The 22,666-nt window shown below is 42.0% G+C and overlaps 1 protein-coding gene and 1 pseudogene across 3 annotated transcripts in view; both read left to right on the top strand.

Moving 5' to 3' along the window:
• Mapre3 (microtubule associated protein RP/EB family member 3) overlaps positions 1-22,666 on the top strand; it is an 81,595-nt gene that overhangs the window by 14,998 nt on the left and 43,931 nt on the right. The window lies entirely within an intron of this gene.
• On the top strand, positions 4,666-6,480 carry LOC101616080 (annotated as a pseudogene).

The raw sequence follows: 22,666 nt of genomic DNA, 5'->3' as shown, positions 1-22,666 counted from the left end.
TTTTTTTTTAATTTTTTTTTTTAGATTTTTATTCATTTATTTGAGAGTGACAGAGAGAGAGAGAGAGAGAGAGAGAGAGAGAGAGAGAGAGAGAATGGGCATGCCAAGGCTTCTAGCCACTGTGAACAAACTCCAGACGCGTGTGCCCCCTTTGTGCATCTGGCTAATGTGGCTCCTGGGGAATCGAGCCTCGAACCGGGGTCCTTAGGCTTCACAGGCAAGCGCTTAACTGCTACGCCATCTCTCCAGCCTCAAGTTGCCAGGTTTATAAGTTATTCCAACAAATTTGCATGTTGTTTCATAGCACCTCATTATAAGTATACAGCCAACAAGCATTTGCCCAGTTGTTTCTCTGGGTTGTATTTGTAGTCATTATGGGGTATAAAATAATGAGATTAAACCCCTGTCCATGATGAGACTCTAGTCTGGTATGGAAGATAAGATGGATATGTGGAATATTTTGCACATATGGAAATGTTGGTTGCCTATAAGCCAACTATAGTGCTTTATTATAGTATAATATATAATCTCTTTCCTGAAGGGAAGATATATAAGATATAGTTCTCTTCCCTTAAGGGACTTAGTTACATTCTTATGACTGATTAAACACAAAATTGTATGTCACTACCATATAAGAGGATAAGAACTTGGCAGCAATAAGAAAGTGTTTTGGTACCCAGTAAGGAGAGCCTAGGAGAGCTAGGGAAGGCTTCAAAGAGAGGAACTTCTGGGGTGGGTAGGATGTGTAGAAGCCTACCAATAGACAACTAACTGAGTAAAAGTCAGGCAAAAGAAACTAACAGTTTGCTGGTATCTGTGATCCAGCAGAATCTAAATCATTAACAGATTGTGATAGGAAAATAATCACTATGAACTGGAGTCACTGGAAAAGACTTCACGAGGAAACAGAACCTGGCCTGGCCCTGAACCTAAGAAGTATGGGAGTAGACAGAACAGAGTGGACTTTCCATGAGGCCAGGGGCTGCAGCAACATGAGTATGACCCTGGGAGCCACTCAGTGGAATCATAATCATGTCACTCTTACCAGATTAGGGTATATGATATGTTTGAGTTTGAAAGAATATTGGTGACACTAACTAGAAATTGGTGTTTGGAGAGATAGTCTGGAGAAGAATTTAACTGTTGATATGGATAACTAGAAACATTGTGACACTGGGGTATGACTATGGAGACATCCAGGTGAATGATCATGTAGAACCAGAAACTGAGGGGAGGTTGTAAATGGAGCTGTTGATAATGGAGTCAAGAACATAGTGGTGGGTGGGTGGTCTGACAAAGAGTTCTCCCAAGGACTTGAATAGAGTCAAAAGCTAGATCCCAGCTTGGACCAGAGTGAGACCCTACCTTGAAAAAACAAAAAGAAAACAGAAAAAAAAGAAGAAAAAAAGCTAGATCCCAAGTGTCAGGCCCTGAGAATTGTTTTTAGTTAGGAAAGAAGTGACAAGACAGGGAAAAGATGGTTTAGTGGCACAGGAAGAGAAAATGACAGAGAGAGGGTTCTAAGGTTGCTGATGTCACAAGAAGTCTTGATGGTTGCTTAGCATGAGAGTTCAGTTAAATGTTGGTGATAGAAGCCAGGTCATATGGAGGTAAATAAAAGGGGGTATGGTGGAGAGAAAGTAGATATGCTTACCAAGGAATGGCAACAGGGAAGGGTCAGAAGCAGTAGGATAATTTGTTATAGAATTTGTTATAGGAATGAAGAAATGCCTCAGTGGTTAAGGTGCTTGCCTGCAAAGCCTAAGGACTCAGGTTCAATTCCCTAGTACCCATATAAGCTAGATGCACAAGGTAGCACATGTGTCTGGAGTTCATTTGCAAGTGGCTGGAGGCCCTGGCATACCCATTCTGACTGCCTGTCTGTTTCTCTCTCTGTGTACCCATTCTCTATCTATCTATCTTTCTTTCAAATAAATAAATTAAATTAATTTGTTATAATTTTCATGAATGAGCATTTTCACAATGTCCCAGAAAGGGTTAGGCCCATTTTAAAGCTCAGGAAAGAGAGCAGCCCCCACTTTCCATCTCTTCACACTCTGCCTGCACCTAACATCCTTTGTGTTTCCACCTTGCCTTCATCCATCCTCCAGACAGATGCCACCCTTTGCTAGGAGTTATAATGTATTTGTTATAAATTTGCTATATAAAGGTCAAAATGATGGCTTAGCAATTGAGCTGTTTGCCTGTAAAGCCAAAGGACCCAGGTTTGATTCCCCAGGACCCAAGTTAGCCAAATGCACAAGGTGGTGCATGTGTCTGGAGTTGATTTGCAGTAGCTGGAGGTCCTGGCACACCCATTCTCTCTGTCTCCCCCTCTTTCTCTATGTCAAATAAATTAAAAAAAAATTTTTTTTTGGTTTTTCGAGGTAGGGTCTCACTCTAGCCCAGGCTGACCTGAAATTCACTATGGAGTCTCAGGGTGGCCTCGAACTCACGGCAATCCTCCTACCTCTGCCTCCCAAGTGCTGGGATTAAAGGCGTGCGCCACCACGCCCGGCTCTAAAAATATTTTAAAAGTAAACTTGCTACATAACAAATATAATTTGTTATAAAATAATTCTATTCTTTATCAACAAACATACATAAAATTCTAATACTTTTTGTAAGTTTTGTAGTTGTAGGGCTTTTGTATTTTATTTATTTGAGAGAGAGAGATACAGAAATAGGCACATAGAGAGAGAGGGAGAGAGAGAGAGAGAATGGGTACACCAGGGCCTCCAGCCACTGCAAAGAAACTCCATATGTTTGCACCCCTTTGTGCATCTAGCTTACATGGGTCCTGGGGAATTGAACCTGGGTCCTTTGGCTTTGTAGGCAAGTGCCTTAATCACTAAGCCATCTCTCCAGCTCCTAGTAATGGGTTGTAATATACATGTTATGTATTTCTTTTTTTTGTTGTTGTTGTTGTTTTGAAGGCCTCACTATAGCCCTGGCTGACCTGAAACTCACTCTGTAGTCCCAGTTTGACCTCCAAATCATGGCAATCCTCTTACCTCTGCCTCCTGAGTGCTGGGCATATGTGCTACTACACCTGGCTGTGTTGTGTATTTCAATGTGCTTTACCACAGATTTCTCGATATCAGCCTAATCCATATATCTGTCAGTTTGAATATCTCATTTCTTCTGTGTTGCAGTGGCTAGAGGCCTGGTGTGCCTATTCTCTCTCTCAAATAAATAAATTTTTTAAAATCTTTTTTAAAAAAGAAAAGAAAAATAGAAGATTGTTCAGCATTCATAGTTATCCATTCAACTTTCAGGTTGAGTTTGGTATTATAGGAATTCTGATTGTAAGAAAGTCTGCATATTTAATGACAAAAGGGATTTTTTGATATGGTCATATATAACCTATCATATTTTTGTTTTGTTTTGATGTGTATGTGTGTGTGCGTGTGCAGGTGTGAGCATGCCACTGGGTATGTGTGGAAGTCAGAGGACAACTTTGGCTATTGATCATCATCTTATGTCTTGCTTGATGCAAAGTCTCTTGCTTATCACTGTGTTTTCCAAGATATTGGCCTGGGAGCTTCTCCTTTCTTAGGTGATTCTCCTGTCTCTGCCTCTCTTCTGGCTATAGACCACTGGGATTACAGATGCCCACCATAGCATCTGGCTTTTATAAGGGTTCTGGGAATCTGAACTCAGGCAGGTAACTCACTTGCACAACAAGTACTTTATGTACAAAGCCATCTCCCCAACCCATCAATCACATTTTTAGCAATAACTAAAATCTCAGAAGAAGAACTGGAGGCTTTAGGATTTATCTGATTTGCTTTAAAAGTGGTAAAGGGGGCATAGAGATGGAGGATGATTACTGAGTCTGGCTTGATAAGGTGTTAGAACTGTGAGAACTCTGCTTTGTCAGCTCCTATGGTCTCAGCTTGTCACCACTTACAGCAGCACCCGGCCACTAGCCTTTATCTGCCTGTACGCTCCAGTGGTTAAAACCTGAGGCAGCTTTCCCAGGCCTGATAGTCATGTGCAGTTATGTGGTAGGGTTGTTTCCATCTCTCTGCCCACATGCCCTACTGAATCATTCCTTTCTGGCTTTTTTATTTTTATTTTTTTAAGTTTTTTTGAGGTAGGGTCTCACTCTAGCCCAGGCTGACTTGGAATTCACTATGTAGTTTCACGGTGGCCTTGAACTCATGGTGATCCTCCTACCTCTGCCTCCCAAGTGCTGGGATTAAAGGCATGTGCCACCATGACTGGCCCTTTCTGGCTTTTGTCAGTGAATAACCATCTGACCTCTGTGAGTGAAGAAAGATCATTTCTTTATCCTCCAGATACCACCCCTTGCTAGTAGTGCAGTTTTGAGAGTGGTGTGTGGGTTTCCGATTTCACTCAACCTCTGCATGGGTACAAACTGTCCAACTGTATGTAGCTTTCCTGTCTCTTTCCCATTTTCAAAGTTGGCCTAAGGCCCTTGCTCCCTCTAATCCTTTCCCCTCATGTCTTCCTACATCATCTACGTTGACCATGACCTTGACTGACAGCCTTGTTTGTGACCTTTACTTCACTCACTAAAGTCACATTACCTTCATGCTGCAGAACTGATGTGCATAGTTAATGATATAAAGCAGCTACAAGACTGATGGCCTAGGACAGGCAAGATGGAAACATGTGGTGCAGGAAGAGTATGAGAAGATGGAAAAGAGGTACTGCTCCCTTTTCTGAGCTTTAAACTGAGCCTGACCCTCATGTGGACATTGTGAAAACGCCCTTTCATGAAAGCCAGAACTAAGCAGGAATCTGGCTCCCAGCCAGCCCCTGCAGGAAGGTGCAAACTGCTCCCCTTGGGCCTTAAGCCAGGTGGGGTAGCAGTTGAGGTGCATTGTTTTGCATGTAGTAGTATTAAATTGGCTCTTTGTAAATAAGAGCCTTCTGCCACTCTTCTCTTTTCTTCTAGTCAGCCTAGGAGAGAATAATAGTCTTTGACCCATAACTAGGTAAGATGAAGAGGTTTACTACAACTAATAGGTTGCAATACAGTAAAGAACCTTACACTTGGAGTTAGATTTGGGCTTGGGGGGACTTGGAACAAATCACATCTCACTGATTTCAATCTATAAAATGAGGGTATCTGCATGAATCATTCTTTTTTAGCCATTTTAAGCTAATTCATAATATTTTATGTCTTGGCCTAGCACTCCCACAACAAAGCATTCTGTACCTTCCACCTAACTCCACTCTAGGCTAGTGCCCCTAAGTAGTTAGCTTTCTGTCACTGTGATAAAATACCTGATAAAAATCTACTTATAAAGAGGAAAGATTTCTTTTGACTAATGTTATCAGAGGGTTCAGTCCATGAACATCTGGCTCCATTGATTTTTTCCTGTGGCATCAGCGTGCAGTGGGGCAAAGTTGCTCACTTCATGGGGGCTGAAAAATCCATTAGGGGAAGAGGAAGGCATCCCAATATCTCTTTCAGGAATATATTCCCAATGACCTAACTTCCTCCTAGTAGACCCCATTTCCAAAGGGTTTTATCACCTTCCAAGAGTGCCATGTGGTGGCAACCAAGTCTTTGAGGCATAGAATTTTGTGAGACAATCCAGATCCAAGCTACAGTAAACTCTTATGACAGGCCAGATTGTGGTTTGCAACCATTAAGGGACTATGAGTACAATTTAATGGCTTATAGCAAATGTTTTTTAAATGAACAGACTGGAAAGTAGAGTGCATAACTCATAGCAATAATAATTCTTTTTAAAAAAATTATTCTAGGCGAGGGGGGGGAGTGGTGCTAGAAGTACTCGGGCAGGGCCGCGCAGTCGGACCGGCTGCTGAGAGGAAAGCTTCACTGGGGCAGTCTCCGCATATCATGGGGAGATAGACGCTGCTGCCTCTAATTGGCCTTGGTCCTCACAGCTCCAAAAAGAAAGATAAGCTCTATGAGTTGAAGTCCAAAGCTCGGCAGATTAGGAACCAGTTTGGCCTCTCAGCTGTAATCAACCTCTCCAATTTCTCATCCATAAAACTGGAACCAGCCAGCACCCCTCCACAAGGCTTCATGGCCAATAGCACTACTGTGGTAAAGATTCCAGGCACTCTCTGAAAACAATCAGGTATTAACCAAGAAGAAATTACAGGACTTAGTAAGAGAAGTGGATCCTAATGAGCAGTTGGATGAAGATGTAGAGGAGATGCTGCTACAGATTGCTGATGATTTTATTGAGTGTGGTGACAGCTGCCTGCCAACTTGCACGACATCGCAAGTCCAGCACCTTAGAGGTGAGAGATGTCCAGTTACATCTAGAGCACCAGTGGAACATGTGGATCCCAGGATATGGCTCTGAAGAAATCCGACCCTATAAAAAAGCTTGCACGACAGAAGCTCATAAACAGAGAATGGCATTGATCCGGAAAACAACGAAGAAATAACACAGGGAAAGATCAGGGAATGAACAACAATGCATTTGGAGATACTTGAGCTGAGACCTCAGCCATCTCATCCTTGGAATTTTTTTTTTTTAATGCTCTACAGAGAAGCATATATTTTTTATTAACAGTGCAGCAATATCTATAATGACTGAGAAGATCTGCCAAAAGAATAAAGCCTCCTACCCTCACCTCTGGTCCCGTTTCCCCGCCATCTCAAAGAGGAGCAGTGCATCTTCCAGAGAAGACTGTATTTGTGGTTTATTATGTAAGTGATTGAATGTAGGACAAAGCATTATGCTCATGTTGGGTGAGACAGTATTAGCAGGATTTGTAGAGGGTTTGTTTCCTCCTTCCTTCTCTTTTCCCTGTACTTTGTAATGTCAGTGTTTATATGAATATGAATTTGATTTGCTTTTCCAGAATAAAGAAATTATTAACCGAATAAAAAAAAATTATTCTGCCAGGTATGATAGTTCATACCTTTAATCCAAGCACCCAGGAGGGAGAGGTAGGAGGATCACCATGAGTTCAAGGCCACCCAGAGACTACAGAGTGAATTCCAGGTCAGCCTGGGCTAGAGCAGACCCTACCTCAAAAAAACAAAATAAAATAGTGGGCTGGAGAGATGGCTTGGCTGTGAACATGCTTGCCTGCGAGGCCTAAGGTTCAATTCCCCAGGACCCACATAAGCCAGACACAAGGGAGTACATGTGTCTGGAGTTTGTTTTCAGTGGCTGGAGGCCCTGGCACATCCATTCTCTCTCTCTCTCTCCCTTTCTCTACCTCTTTCTCTCTCTATCTCAAATAAGTAAGTAAATAACGGCTGGAGGGATGGCTTAGCAGTTAAGGCATTTGCCTTCAAAGCCAAAGGACCCTGGTTCAATTCCCCAGGACCCACATTAGCCAGATACGCAAGGGGACACACATGTCTGGAGTTTGTTTGTGGTAGCTGGAGGCCCTGGTGCGCCCATTCTCTCTCTCTCTTTCTCTCTGTCTCCCTCTTTCTCTGTCAAATAAATAAAAATAAAATATTAAATAAAATATATCTTAAAATTGAAAATTTTATTTTACTTATTTTCAAGGAAACGGAGACAGAGAATGAGCATGCTAGAGCCTCTTGACACTGTAAACAAGCTCTAGATGCATACACCATTTTGTGGTGATACACACCTTTAATCCCAGCACTCGGAAGGCAGAGATAGAAAGATCACCATGAGGACTGGAGAGATGGCTTAGCATTTAAGGCACTTGCCTGCAAAGCCAAAGAACCCAGGTTCAATTCTCCAGGACCCATGTAAGTCAGATGTATAAGGCAGCACATGCATCTGTAGTTTCTTTACAATCACTGGAGGCCCTGGTTCACCTGTTCTCTCTCTCTCTCTCTCAAATAAATAGATAAAAATAAAATATTAAAAAAAAAAAAGAAAGATCACCATGAGTTTGAGGCAACCCTGAGACTACATAGACTACATAGTAAAATCCGGATCAGCCTGAGCTAGAGTGAGACCTTACCTCAAAAAACCAAAAAAAAAAAAAAAAAAAAAAAGAAGAATGGTAATTCTTTAATTAAGTATTTACTATATGTGTGTATATGCATATATTTGTATATATATATTGAGTTATAAAATATATTTTTACAAATTTGACTCTACTTTAAAATATTCTGTCCTGAGGCTGGAGAGATGACTTTGCTGTGAAGGTGCTCGCCTACGAAGCATAAGGAACCAGGTTTGATTCCCCAGTACCCACATAAACCTGATGCAGAAGGTGGCACATGTGTCTGGAGTTTGTTTTCAGTGGTAGAGGCTCTGATGTGCCCATATTCACTCTCTCTTTCTCTCTCTCTCTTTCATCTATCTGTTTCTCTCTCTGAAATAAATTAATTAGTTAAATTATTTTAAAAATGCTGTCCTAGTGTTTGTCATCTATAGTACTTAATGTACTACAGCATCAACTTATAATTATCTATAATTATGGGTATAATTTAGCCATAGCTAACAGGCTTCTGAAGGCAAGGACCAAAACTCACTTACTCATCCAGATAAGACCTGATCATAGTTTGGACTCAACAGATCATGGCTGACTGACTGGATTTCTGAGGTGTGATTGTCAGTCCTTCATTCTACAAAATATTCCTGTGATGAGTAAACAGTGACTATAATGATAAACTGAAAAGCCCTCATATGCGTCCATAAGGGATGGTAATTCCAGAAAGTTCTTTGGCTTTTCCATCCCCTGACCAAGAGTGGCATTAGGAAGGTATTAGAAAAACAGGGCTGTTTGGAAGAAGGAGGTGAGCCAAAAGAAACGTTCGAGTGCCTCTGACTTCAAGTTCTCTCTGGGCAGCAGCTGCTTCTCTCAAGTCCCTTGGCCCTAATGGGGACCTAGAATCTGAGATACATTCCTCAAGTGGCCGCTAAGTTTTCTGCTGTTCACCAGAGGACTCTCTTAAGAACTTTTGCTTTAGCCGGGCGTGGTGGCGCACGCCTTTAATCCCAGCACACGGGAGGCAGAGGTAGGAGGATCACTGAGAGTTCGAGGCCACCCTGAGACTACATAGTGAATTCCAGGTCAGCCTGAGCCAGAGTGAGACCCTACCTCGAAAAACAAAACAAAAAAAAAAAAGAACTTTTGCTTCAGTTTTCTTTCACACCTTCACTGATAACGTTCACATCCAAGGATCAGCTTCTGGAGATTTAAGGGGAAAAGTTGTTCTTAAAATCACTATAACCCTGCCCATATTTTCACAGAAACTTCCAAGAACAATGTGTATTTAATGCCTTTAATATATAGTAGCCACACCAGGCTCCCTTTTTAGATAACAAATATCACTCAATATGGTCTTTAAATTGAACACATCATAGATATGAATACAACAACATGTAGAAATCCTTCATAATTTGACTCCTCAAAGACTTATTGCCACAATTTTGTTAAATATTCCAGTCTTTCTGCATTTATACTAATATGCTTATTTAAAAAAACACTAATTTTAATTTGTAGAAAATTTGAGAAATAGAGAAAAAAGAGCAAATGAGAAAATTAAAACCCCTTTTAAGCTGGTCATGGTGATACAACCTGTAATCCCAACAATTGGGATGCTGAAGCAGGAGGATTGAGTTCACAATTAGCTTGTACTATATAGAGAAACATTATGTCAAAAATAAAAGGAAGCTGGGCATGGTGGCTTATGCCTTTAATCCCAACACTTGGGAGACCAAGGAGCAGGATTGCCATGAATTCAAGGCCACCCTGAGAATACATAGTGAATTCCAGGTCAGCCTTGGCTAAAGTGAGACCCTACCTCAAAAAAAAATTATAAATAACTAAAATAAAAGGAATCCAGGTGTGTGGAACACACCTTTAATCCCAGCACTCAGGAGGCAGAGGTAGGAGGATCACTAAGAGTTCAAGGCCACCCTGAGACTACTTAGTGAATTCCAGGCCAGCCTGGGCTACAGTGAGTCCCTACCTCAAAAAAACAAAAATAAATTAATTAATTAAGAGCTGGAGAGATGGCTTAGTGGTTAAGGCAATTGCCTGCAAAGCCTAAGGACCCAAGTTTGATTCCCTAGTACCCACATAAGCCAGTGCATGTGTCTGGAGTTTGTTTGCAGTGGCTAGAGGCCCTGGTGTGCCTATTTGCTCTCTCTCCCCACCCCCACCTCTCTCTTTCTCTCTCAAATAAGTCAATAAAAACTGGAGAGATGGCTTAGCGGTTAAGCGCTTGCCTGTGAAGCCTAAGGACCCCGGTTCGAGGCTCGGTTCCCCAGGTCCCACGTTAGCCAGATGCACAAGGGGGCGCATGCGTCTGGAGTTCGTTTGCAGTGGCTGGAAGCCCTGGCGCGCCCATTCTCTCTCTCCCTCTGTCTGTCTTTCTCTCTATGTCTGTTGCTCTCAAATAAATAAATAAAAAATATATATATATTTAGAAGGAGCCAGGCATGGTGGCACACGCCTTTATTCCCAGCACTCAGGAGGCAGAGGTAGGAGGATCGCCATGAGTTCGAGGCCACCCTGAGAAAAACAAACAAAAAAATTATATATATAATTAAACCACTTTTAATTATTCCACTCAGAGGTGGCCCTGAGGGGTGGCTTAGGTGAACTTCACAGCACCTTGCCTCTACAAGAAGCCCCAAGTAAAGAAGCAATTCAGGTACAAATGTGTTCTACAGATGGAGGTACAAGGCCCTCTAGGTTACTGTCCTAAACTCTCCATACTGAATTTGTCTTGCCACTATGCTGCTTACTCTGGAAAACATAGACACATTTTCTTTCAGTCTTGCATATATCTTTTAACTAAATGTGGATCATTGCCAGCTGGAATTTCTAGCAGTTATGTTTTAGTCTCAGTGCGGAAAGCTCTGCCCATTGCCCCACATAACACTGGTATTGGTTTTTTCCCCAGGAGCCCTATTTCCAAAACACTTCAGTAACATCTCAGGAAACTTTGTTTGGAACTTCTGTGCATTTTGGAATGCCTGTGTATTCACTGTGCTAGCTGAAGGACAAAAACAAAAGGCAGTGTCTTATTTAAAATCAAACTAAAACTCTGTCTTATTCAGACTTACTTATAACTGCCAGAATGCCCCAGAGCATTGGTAGAAGGTACATCCTGTACCCAGAATTCTTTTAGTTTGGGTATCAATTTCCTAGTGCCATTTAGGTGGATGTGTTTCTGTCCTGAAAGAGATTGTTAAAACATGTGCTCTCAAACTCTTTTCTTCCCTTTTGTGGATGGATGTTGGCTCTGCTTCTGAGTTAGGCAGACCACACCTGGGCCATGCTCCAAGCTCATGAGCTATTTCACAATACTCTTGTCCACAGTATTTCACAAGATTCTCTTCTGTACATCTTACTTCTCCACATGCACACATTGGCCTAAAGGAATCCTGAGAGAGTCAGTCTGAATGGGTTAAACTATTCCTATAGAGGCAGAAATGTGCTCTGGAAACCACACCACCAGTCCAGTGACAGCCACAAGGCAACCATCATTAACTCAGAGCAAGCTCTACAGAGCAAAAGAACAAAGAGGGACTCTTCAACTTCACGGGTCCAATTGACAAGAGATATCATCTGTAGTTTCCTATCGTTCCTGTGACTTATTACAAATTTAGTGACTTAGAACAACACATATTAGTGATCTTACAGCTCTGGAAGTTGGAAGTTCAATATTTTTCTCAGAGGGTATAGTGGGCAGAATGGTGGCTCCCCAAATGTCCTAAACTCCAGAACTTGTATTACATTACTTTGACAAAAGAATGTATTATGACAAAAAGAATGAGTGTTACTTCATATGGCAAAAGGTGTGATTAAGTTAAAGATCTTGAAGCCAGGAATGGTGGCACACACCTTTAATCCCAGCACCCAGGAGGCAAAGGTAGGAGGATCACCATGAGTTTGAGGCCACCCTGAGACTACATAGTGAATTCCAGGTCAGCCTGGGCTAGCATGAGACCCTATCTTGAAAAAACAAACAAAAAAAAAAAAAACCATAAAAAGATCTTAAGAGAAGGAATTTAGACTGAATTAACCAGATGTGCCCTAAATGCAATCACATCTCATGTATCCTGTGAGATTTCAGTGTAAAAAGCCCTGGATGTAGCCGGGCATGGTGGCGCATGCCTTTAATCCCAGCACTCGGGAGGCACAGGTAGGAGGACTGCCATGAGTTCAAGGCCACCCTGAGATGACGGAGTTAATTCCAGGTCAACCTGGACCAGAGTAAGACCCTACCTCGAAAAAAAAAAAAAAAAGCCCTAGATTTAGTCCCCAGCCTGGCCAAAAAAAAAAAAAATGGAGGGGCTGGAGAGATGACTTAGCCATTCAGGCACTTGCCTGCAAAGCCTAAGGACCCAGATTCAATTCTCCAGTACCTACATAAACCAGATACACAAGGTGACCCATGCTTCTGGAGTCCATTTGCAGTGGCTAAAGGCCCTGGCACGCCCATTCTCTTTCTCTATTTGCCTCTCTCTCTCTCTAATAAATAAATAAATAAATATTTTTTTAAAGTAAGAGAAAGCTGGGCATGATGGCTGTACATCTCTAATCCCAGCACTCAGAAGGCAGAGATAGGAGGATCACTGTGAGTTTGAGGTCACCCTGAGACTACATAGTGAATTCCAGGTCAGCCTGTGCTAGAGCAAAACCCTACCCCGAACAAAACAAAGAAAGAAAGAAAGAGAGAGAGAGAGGGAGGGAGGGAAGGAGGGAGGGAGGGAGGGAAGGAGGGAGGGAAGGAGGGAGAGAAGGAGGGAGGGAGAAAGAAAAGAAAAGAAAAGAAAAAAGAAAAGAAAAGAAAAGAAAAGAAAAGAAAAGAAAAGAAAAGAAAAGAAAAGAAAAGAAAAGAAAAGAAAAGAAAAATAATCTGGACTGGAGGAATGGCTCAGAAGTTAAAGGTGGTTGCTTGTAAAGTCTGCTGGCCCTGGTTCACATAATATCAGGTGCACAAAGTGGTACATGCATCTGGAGTTCAGTTGCCAGGTTGCACTCATATATTCTCTCTCAGATAAGATAAAACAAATTAATGAGCCCTCCCTGCACATGTGTCCTTACAAAAGGAAGGTTGAGAGGAGTTTGAGAGAGAAGTAAAAGACACTCATCCACAGAGTCAGAGATAGAAGTAGTGTTATAAGCCAAAGGAACCCTGAAATCACCAAAAGCTAGAAGAGAAGCCAGATGCAGTTCCCTTCAGAGGAATTGTGCCAACACTCTGATTTGGAGCTTCTGGCCTCTAGAGTGAGAGAATTCATTTCTGTTGTTTTAAAACACCCAACTTTGGGGGCTGGAGTGATGGCTCTGCAGTTAGGACATTTGCCTGCAAAGCCTAACAACACCAGTTTGATTCCCCAATACCCACTTATAGCCAGATGCACAAAATGGCACATGCATCTGGAGTTCATTTGCGATGGCTGGAGGCCCTGGCACGCTCACTCTCTTCTCTCTTCTCTTCTTTTCTCTTCTTTTCTCTTCTTTTCTTTTCTCTTCTCTTCTCTTCTCTTCTCTTCTCTTCTCTTCTCTCCTCTCCTCTCCTCTCCTCTTTTCTTCTGTCTTCTCTCCTCTTCATCCTCTCTCTCTCTCTCTTTCTCTCTCTCTCTTTCTTTCTTTCTCTCCTTGCAAATAAATTTTTAAAAAATTCTAAAAAACACCCAGCCTGGGGCTGGAGAGATGACTTAGCTGTTATGGCATTTTCCAAGAAGCCTAAAGACCTAGAATCCATGTAAGCCAGATGCATCACAAGGTGATACAAGTGTCTGGAGTTCGTTTGCAGTGGCTTAGAGGCCCTGGTGTGTCCATACTCTTAAAAAAAAAAAACAAACTCAGGAGCTGAGCATGATGGCACACGCCTTTAATCCCAGTACTCGGGAGGCAGAGGTAGGAGAATCTCCATGAGTTTGAGGCCATACTGAGACTACATAGTGAATTCCAGATCAGCCTGGGCTAGAGTGAGACCCTACCTTAAAAAAAAAAAAAACAAACTCAGCTTTTGTTAAGTTTTTTCATGTATATGTATATGTGGTATGTGTGCATGTATGTATGCTTGTCTGTGTATGTGTAGGTGCACATGTATTCAGGTGTTTGTAGAGATCAAAGATTGATATTGGGGTCCTTCTCCATTTACACTCCACCTTTGTTGTTGAGACAGGGTCTCTTACTGAACCCAGAGCTCACTAATTCAGTTATTCTAGCTAATCAACTTGACCTGGGTAGCCTCTGGAGTCCTGGGATTACACAGTCACCCAGCATTTATGCCAGCACTGAGGATCCAAACTCCAGTCCTCTACAACACTTGTGCAACAAGTGCTTTTATCAATAGAGCCATATCCCCAGCCCCAACTTGTGGTAATTTGTTAGAGGGGCCATGAGAAACTAGCACACTAGGTCTAAGTTCAAATATTGGTATCTTCTGGTGAAAATCCATAGCCTTATCCACCTTCACTGAATGGTGCTACCTCACTCTGCTTCTGTCACCAACCTCCCTTATTCCAGTCTTCTTGCTTTCCTTTAATACGGACCCTTGTTAGGCCCATCTGGACAATCCAGGAAAATCTTCCAATCCTCAGGTACTTAACTTCATCACATCTGCAAAGTGTCTTTTGCTATTTAAGGTAGCATAGTCACAATTTCCTGCATTAGGACATGGAAGTCTCTGGTGGCCTACCATAATCAATTCTAAAGGGTGTGGGTAGGAATGGTGTATTGATTCGCCATATCCCAGAATATTCCTATTGGAAACTACTCAGGAAAGTTTAAGAAATACAGAATTAAGGGAAATCCTACTTGATAAAGAATGAGTATACACAAAGTATCACCCTCCCAGTTTCCTTCAGGCAGAAAATATAGAAGGGCCTGTATCACCAGTCATAGAAGAATGAAGAAAGGCATAAATGTGTGCTAGGCTGGATGCAGTGCTCCCTTGGAGCTTTTGAGGTGACTATGGGATGGGAAACATGTGTTCCACAGCACTCACCTTTGGTGTTTACCAAACTGAAGGGACTTATGGCTTCACTCAGTAAGGGCACTTTGTACAGCCATCAGTCATACAACTGGTGCCTGTGCAGACACAGCCTCCAGAGATATGTCACAAGAAATATTCATGGTGTGAGGACTTGGAGTAATGGTCAATTAAATCTCTAATTAAAGGGTTAGAGACCATTTGACAGGTGCCCTATTGTAAATGAAAGATGGAGATAGTCCTCAAGGGTGTTGGTCAGAAGGGAGGGTAAGAAGCTGAGGAGTCACCCTGGGCACATTTCCATCTACAGGGAAGTGAGCACAGGAGCAAGGGACCCAGTAATATTGCTGCTGGAGGCAGACAGAGTTACCTGAGGCAGTTTGAAAATACATCAAGATCATCAGAAGCCAAGTCCCCATTACGTTCCTGTCTCTCTGGCTCTGGAAAATAATTTCTTCCTCAGAAGCAAATAAAACTTCCTCCTTGGAGAAGATGAGAAAGCATTCATTATTAATGTTTATTTTCACATTTACAGATGAAAGACATGCTGACTTCAAAGAGGTAGATTGGGACTGGAGAAGAGAATTAATTTTTGACATTAAAATTATCTACTAGAAAACACTCATGACTATTTTGAAAAAGTTTCTTGTGGTTGAATATAAAGTTGAGAATTACAAAAAGAGATTTGACAATCAATAAAAGAATGAGGGAAGAGTCTATTAGGACAGAAATGTTTGTGTTTCCCAACCACTAAAACTCATTTCTAGGACAAAGGAGTAAGCAAAGATGTCAGCGGACAGCCTCTTGCAGCATGCTTGGGAAACACTGGAGAAATTCTGGCCAGTGCCTTGAAAGTGTGCCAGGTTATCACAAGCTTAATTCTGCTTCAGCTCCCCTTTCATAACACAAAGGTTTGAGACTCCAATTAATGAATTTCTCTTTAAGAGACTCTCATCAGATGCTTGCTTTAGTTTACAACATAAAATTCAAGGTATAGGACACAAAAAGAACACATCTCCCAGGGGCTCTACATAGTTAACACTGCCATCTGACCTCCTAGACAGTAGGCTGCCTGAGGCCAGGTTGTAGCCCCCCCCCTCAAGGCCATTGTTTCAGAGTCTTATCTATTAGCTCACCTGACTAAGCAGCCAGCACCGTGATACAGTGTTATCATGAACCAGCTTTCTTGACTTGGTGGAAGAGGAACCTCCTTGACCATTTTTAAATGCAAGGATTTCTCAGCAACTCAGAATTCTGTGGTGGTATCTGTCCTCATCTGACTCTGTAAAATTTGCATATCTGATCATAAAGAATGCTATATATAGTTAGCTGCTTTGGAAATATTGACAGAAGAAAACAGCTAAGTGATCATTAATAGCTCTGACCCCTCATTAACAGCTTTTTTGGCATCTATATAGGAAGTCAGCACATTTCTTTATTTTTATTTATTTATTTATTTATTTTTTTTTTTTTTTCGAGGTAGGGTCTCACTCTGGTCCAGGCTGACCTGGAATTAACTCTGTAGTCTCAGGGTGGCCTTGAACTCATGGCGATCCTCCTACCTCTGCCTCCCGAGTGCTGGGATTAAAGGCGTGCGCCACCACGCCCGGCTCATTTATTTATTTTTACTTCCCATATCCCATTATCCAATCACAACATTCTGGAACCCGAGAAAGAAGATTGAAGTTTTAGGAGATGAGGGAAAACCACAATTTAAAAACTATGTCAAGCTGGGCGTGGTGGCGCATGCCTTTAATCGCAGCACTTGGGAGGCAGAGGTAGGAGGATCACCATGAGTTCAAAGCCCCCCTAAGACTACAGAGTGAATTCCAGATCAGCCTGGGCCAGAGTGAGACCCTACCTCGAAGAAAAAAAAAAAAATTCATGTAGTGACTCAGCTTTCTACTGATCAAGCCACTGGCTGATCAGCTGTGACAGGAGTAAGACCAGTAGCTGGGAGAGTTTGCACATATTCTCTGGAGCTGGGCTTCTCAGGCATAGCCTTCCCACTGACTCACCAAAGACTGTGAAAAATATAGCATCCTAAGCCATACCTGGAATCTACATTATTAGTCCAGTCCATTCATATGTACTATAAATTCTGAGGTCTTGAGGTCAGGTTTGGTTTGAAGGGCTTCACCCAAAGCCAAAGGAGACCCTGCCACTCCTTAGCTGGAAACTGATCTTGCTTCTCTTTTGCTGTCCTTTTAACCCAGGAGAGAGTTGTGCACCAGCTCAATTATCTATAGGGAAGTACTAGTTTATTATTCATTGCCATTCAACTCTTTAATAATAGCCAGTAATTCCAGAATCCAAAATTGTCCCAAACTGATATAGAAACCAGGTCTTCAGAGGCAACCATCCTTTACCTCTTTCATTGTACTAACATTCTGCAGTTTTTTTTTCTTGACTCTTAGAAGAAAAAATTGTAAGGAATTTATCATGTAAGCCATAGGAAATGTTCCCTAGGCTATAGAACTCCAAGCATTCTCTACTTGGTTGTGGTTCAAAAAAGATATGACTCTGCTTTGCTGAGCTGGACACCATGAAGGAAGCTTTGTATGGTGGTTAATAAGAACAGCTGTGTGTGGCCTATGTAATTCAGGAGAAAGGATAATAATATCATGAACATAATGATAGGTGGGCTTACTTCTCTGCTCAGCCTCAATGTTCTTGACTTATGCTGGGAAAATCAGCTCCTCATGCCTTTCCATATTCTCTAAAATGTAAAATGAGCTTATTACCGGTTCCCATTGCCTAATCATGAGGCTAGTGTTAGGAATACTTTGAACTTCTCAGTTGAAAGATAATATAAAACAACAAAGAGTTGTTACATAGGACAGGGCTCTGGAAGACTGAAAAGGAGAGGGCTACAGGAGAGCAAAATTGAAGGATGTCAGGATGATCTACTCTGCTACCATGGGGACTTTGGGAACCTTTATTCACTTGCTTATCTAATGAAGGATACCTATGAACTCTTGCCATATAAGGAGAGGCAGCCTAGTGTAGTGATTAGAGCAAAACCTTTGGGATCACTGACCTGCTGAATCAGAATCTGGTAGTGGAGACAGATCACCTGTAGGTTTAATAAATTGCCAAGGTTAGCCGGGCATGATGGCACACGCCTTTAATCCCAGCACTTGGGAGGCAGAGGTAGGAGGATCGCAGTGAGTTCAAGGCCACCCTGAAACTACATAGTGAATTCCAGGTCAGCCTGGGCTAGAGTAAAACCGTACTTCAAAAAGAAAAAAAAAAAAAAAAAAGCCAAGGTCATTCTGGTGCACACCAGTTTTTTTGTTTTATTCATTTGAGAGAGAAAGAGAATGGGCATGCCAGGGCCTCCAGCCACTACAAACAAATTCCCGATGCGTGAGCCCTCTTGTGCATCTGGCTAACATGGGTCCTGGGGAATCGAGCCTCAAACCGGGGTCCTTAGGCTTCACAGGCAAGGCTTAACCACTAGCCATCTCTCCAGCCCATGGTGCATGTTTTTGAGGAAAACAGTCTTACTAGGCTACTGACTAGCCAAAGAGGCTGTACATTTCCACATCATCTTCTCACACTCATGCTCTTCCCCTTTCCTACCCAGCCCTTCCCATGCATGCATCATATACATTATACCCATGATCTCTTGGGGTGGCTCATTGCTAAATGAACTCAACTCCTCCTCCAAGGCCAGGTCACTTTTGCCCAAAACCTTTTAGAAGGAAGGAACTATTCCCAGAAATGAACAACCACCATTCAATCACCAAAGAGAATGAGATGAATCTCTGTATCCCACATGGAAAAGTAATCATGATACTTTCAGAGAAAAAAGTCCCAGAACATACTTTTATTCCATTTTTCTCTAAATGAGTATATAAATATACATATGTAGTTTGAATTATATAAAAGTCTGAAGAAAATACATACCTCTTAACTTTACTTCTTAATTTTATACTGTATCATTTGAATTTGCACACTACTTAAATAATTTTTCAAGTTTAATAAAGTAATTACTAAGACAGTAATTGCTCACATGGTTAACAGGGAAGAATCAATTGCCTTTATAGCCCTTTTCTAACATACTATCATTCTTTGTGTCTCTACTGTTCAGCCATGAGCTCCTGGGCATTACAATATTTCTCTGCCTGTTGCCAGTACCTAGAGCTATCTCTGAAACTTAATGAGAGTATAGTACATATTTATTAGATTTAGGAGATCTAAAGCATCTAGGCATGGAGTTGAACACCTGTTATCCCAGCACTGAGGAGGCCAAAACAGGAAGAGTGTGAATTTGAGGCCGTCCTGGGCTACATAGCAGACACCTTATCTCCAGAAAGATACAGATCCGGCACTGAGGTATAGCTGATAGTGAGTTGGCATGTCTAGTCCTCAAGAAGGACATTAGCAGGAAGGACGTGATAATGGTTGGACTGATGATATCTAAAGCCTCCACCTCAAAAGATAAAGTTTAGTCAGGTATGATATGATGGCTCACACCTAAAATCCAACACTCAGGATGCTGAGGTAGGATTACCATGAGATTGAGGCCCGGCTAGACTACAAAGTGGATTCCAGGTCAGCCTGGGATAGAATGAGACGCTACCTCAAACAAAAAGAAGGAAGAAAAGGAGGAAGGGAAGAACAAAAGGATGGAAGGAAGTAAGGGAGGGAGGGAGGGAGGGAGGGAGGGAGGGAGGGAGGGAGGGAGGGAGGGAGGGAGGGAGGGAGGGAGGGAGGGAGGGGAGAAGGAAGGCAGGCAGGCAGGCGTTTGACAGTGGTGGAAGAAAAAGAGGACTTTAGAAGTGGCATTTGGTTATAAATGGTTTGTGAGTCACTCTTACTATATTAAAAGCCATGACTCAGACTGGGGAGGAAGCTTAATGGAGAAAGCACTCACTCATTCAAGCCTGGGTACCTGAGTTTGATCCCCAGACCTCGCATAATGGGGGGAGGGGGGCTTCTGAAATACCAGCAAGATGGAAGGTGGAGACAGTGTTCTATAAACTTGCAGTAAGCAGAGCAAGCAATAGCAGCAGAGTGAGATCCAGAGATAGAAATGCTGCCTCAAAGCCGGGTGTGGTGGCACATGCCTTAATCCCAGCACTTGGGTTTATGTGGGTCCTGGAGAGTCAAGCCTGGATCCTTTGGCTTTGCAGGCAAAGACCTTAACCACTAAGCCATTTCTCCAGCCCTTCACACAGTATTCTTTTTTTTTGTTTGTTTGTTTGTTTTTCCGAAGTAGGGTTACACTCTAGCTCTGGCTGACCTGGAATTTACTCTGTAGTCTCAGGGTGGCCTCGAACTCATGATGATCCTCCTATCTGCCTCCCAAGTGCTGGGATTAAAGGCATGCCTCACCACGCCTGGCCTAGTATTCTTTTTTATTTTTTAAGATTTTATTTTATCTATTTATTTATTAGAGACAAAGGGGGAGATAGAGTGAGAATAGGTGCACCAGGGCCTCTAGCCTCTGCAAATGAACTCCAGACGCATGTGCCACCGTGTGCATCTGCTTTACATGGCACCTGGAGAATTGAACTGGGGTCCTTAGGCTTCACAGGCATGCACCTTAACCACTAAGCCATCTCTCCAGCCCCCACACAGTATTCTTAATAACCTCCTTTGTCTCTTTTTCTCCAGAATCCCACATCATGAAATTGACTAAATGGTGTCTCTGGAAGGTCCTGCCACCTTTTAGGCATCCACTTTCATATTCCCAAGTTCTAAATGAGGCCAGTTATAAACAGATACCACTGTCTGTGTACGCTCCATTCCACTGGAAGCATGGAACATTCCTTCTTATCTTCCTCACTGAAGCTATTGTCGTGTCAGTCAAGCTAGACTTTTCACCATGACCTCCTTCAGCCACACAGGAAGAAATTGATTTCCTAGTCTTCACCTACACCAGCTATACACATATATTGGGCCAACTTCCTTGTATAAATTGGAGCTATATAATTTCTTAATCTCATGTTTTTGGGAAATCAGAAATAATCATTATTCTTATAACTAAGAACGGCAAATGAAATATGTTCACTTCTATTATGTTTACATCTAAAACCTACAAGAGTATGTTCTAACAAAAACATAATGTGTAATTTTAGGGCTGAGGATGTAGCTAGCTGGTAGAGCATTTGCTCAAGGCCCTAGAATTAATCCCCAGCCCTGAAAAAGAAGTGATATTTAGGGCTGGAGAGATAATTTTTAATATCAACTTATTTTAGAAGTTGGGAGTGGGCTGGAGAGATGGCTTAGCGGTTAAGCGCTTGCCTGTGAAGCCTAAGGACCCCGGTTCGAGGCTCGGTTCCCCAGGTCCCACGTTAGCCAGATGCACAAGGGGGCGCACGCGTCTGGAGTTCGTTTGCAGTGGCTGGAAGCCCTGGCGCGCCCATTCTCTCTCTCTCTCTCTATCTGTCTTTCTCTCTGTGTCTGTCGCTCTCAAATAAATAAATAAAAAATGAACAAAAAAAAATTAAAAAAAAAAAAAAAGAAGAAGTTGGGAGTGATGTGAGAGGAAGTGAAAACAGGTCACTCAACAAATACTCATCTACTTTGGCCATGCTTTGGAAGTAAAAAACAACCCCATCCCGTCCTTGAATTCATGGTATGGTTTTAACATACTTTGCCATTATTATTGCATAAATCTCATAAAGCTAGAAACAAATAAGAACTAATTACATCTTGTTCAACTATAGCCTTGTTAAGATAATATGTAGGCCAAAAGTGGGAAGATGAATTGAATTCTTCCTCTTCCTTGCAGGGGGTTGATTCTGCATAAAGAGTTACTTCTCTCCTGAGAAATCCAGACTTCTGTTTTTATTTCCTGTTGCACATATTGTGCTTGCACACCATTTATGCTTTTGACATATTTTCTCAAGAGGCTTTCTTCAGTTTATTCATAAGGAGTGTATAGCTCCCACTTTTCTTTGGAAATACTGTGTATGTTACAAATGGGAGATATTAGCAAAATATAATGTTAGAGCATATTAAAATAAGACCAGGCAATGGTTTGTTATAGTTCTTTTCTCAGCCCTTTTTATTGACAGTTTTTATACATGTGCATATCTTAATCATAATACCCATTACCGTCTCTTGCCCTCACTCCCCATCTTCCTTCTGCTGAATACTTTCTTCTTTCCAACTAGTCCCTCTTCTACTTTGATGTCTTTTTTCTTACGTATTTGTATAATCCACTGAGTTTAATTAGGTTGCCTGCATGAGCGTATATAGGGGATTATTTACCAGAACATATTCAACTTACCAGTGGATATGCCACTGTAGAAAATATTTCCTATTCCTCCATAACCATTAACTGTCAGTAACTACTCAGGGAGGGATGAGGGCTTCATGCTGTCTTCCATCATCCATGATGGAGTGTGGATGGGCCAAGTACTGTGCAGGTCTTGTGTAAATAGCAACAGTTGCTGTGAAGTCATGAATACAACAGCCATGTGATGTCTAGAAGACAGAATTCCACAGCACTCCTCCCATCCTTTGTCTCAGCCCTTTAAAATTTTTTTAAATATTTTACTCATTTATGTATTTGAGAGAGAGGCCTCTAGCCACTGCAAACAAACTTCAGATGCATGTTCCACTTTTTACATCTGGTTTACATGGGTAATGGGGAATTGAACCTTAGGTTTTGCAGGCAAGCACCTTAGCTGCTAAGCCATCTTTCCAGCCCTTGAAAAGTTGTTTTATTTTTTATTTGCAAACAGAAAGAGAGAGAGACAGACATGCAGATAGACAGGATGGTTATACCAGGACCTCCTACCACTACAAACAAATTCCAAACACATGTGCCACTTTGTACATCTG

Source organism: Jaculus jaculus, chromosome 5 (genome assembly GCF_020740685.1).
Source record: "Jaculus jaculus isolate mJacJac1 chromosome 5, mJacJac1.mat.Y.cur, whole genome shotgun sequence".
NCBI classification, from domain to species: domain Eukaryota; kingdom Metazoa; phylum Chordata; class Mammalia; order Rodentia; family Dipodidae; genus Jaculus; species Jaculus jaculus.
The sequence above is the reverse complement of the archived record's forward strand: the minus strand, read 5'-3'. Positions and strand labels throughout refer to the sequence as shown.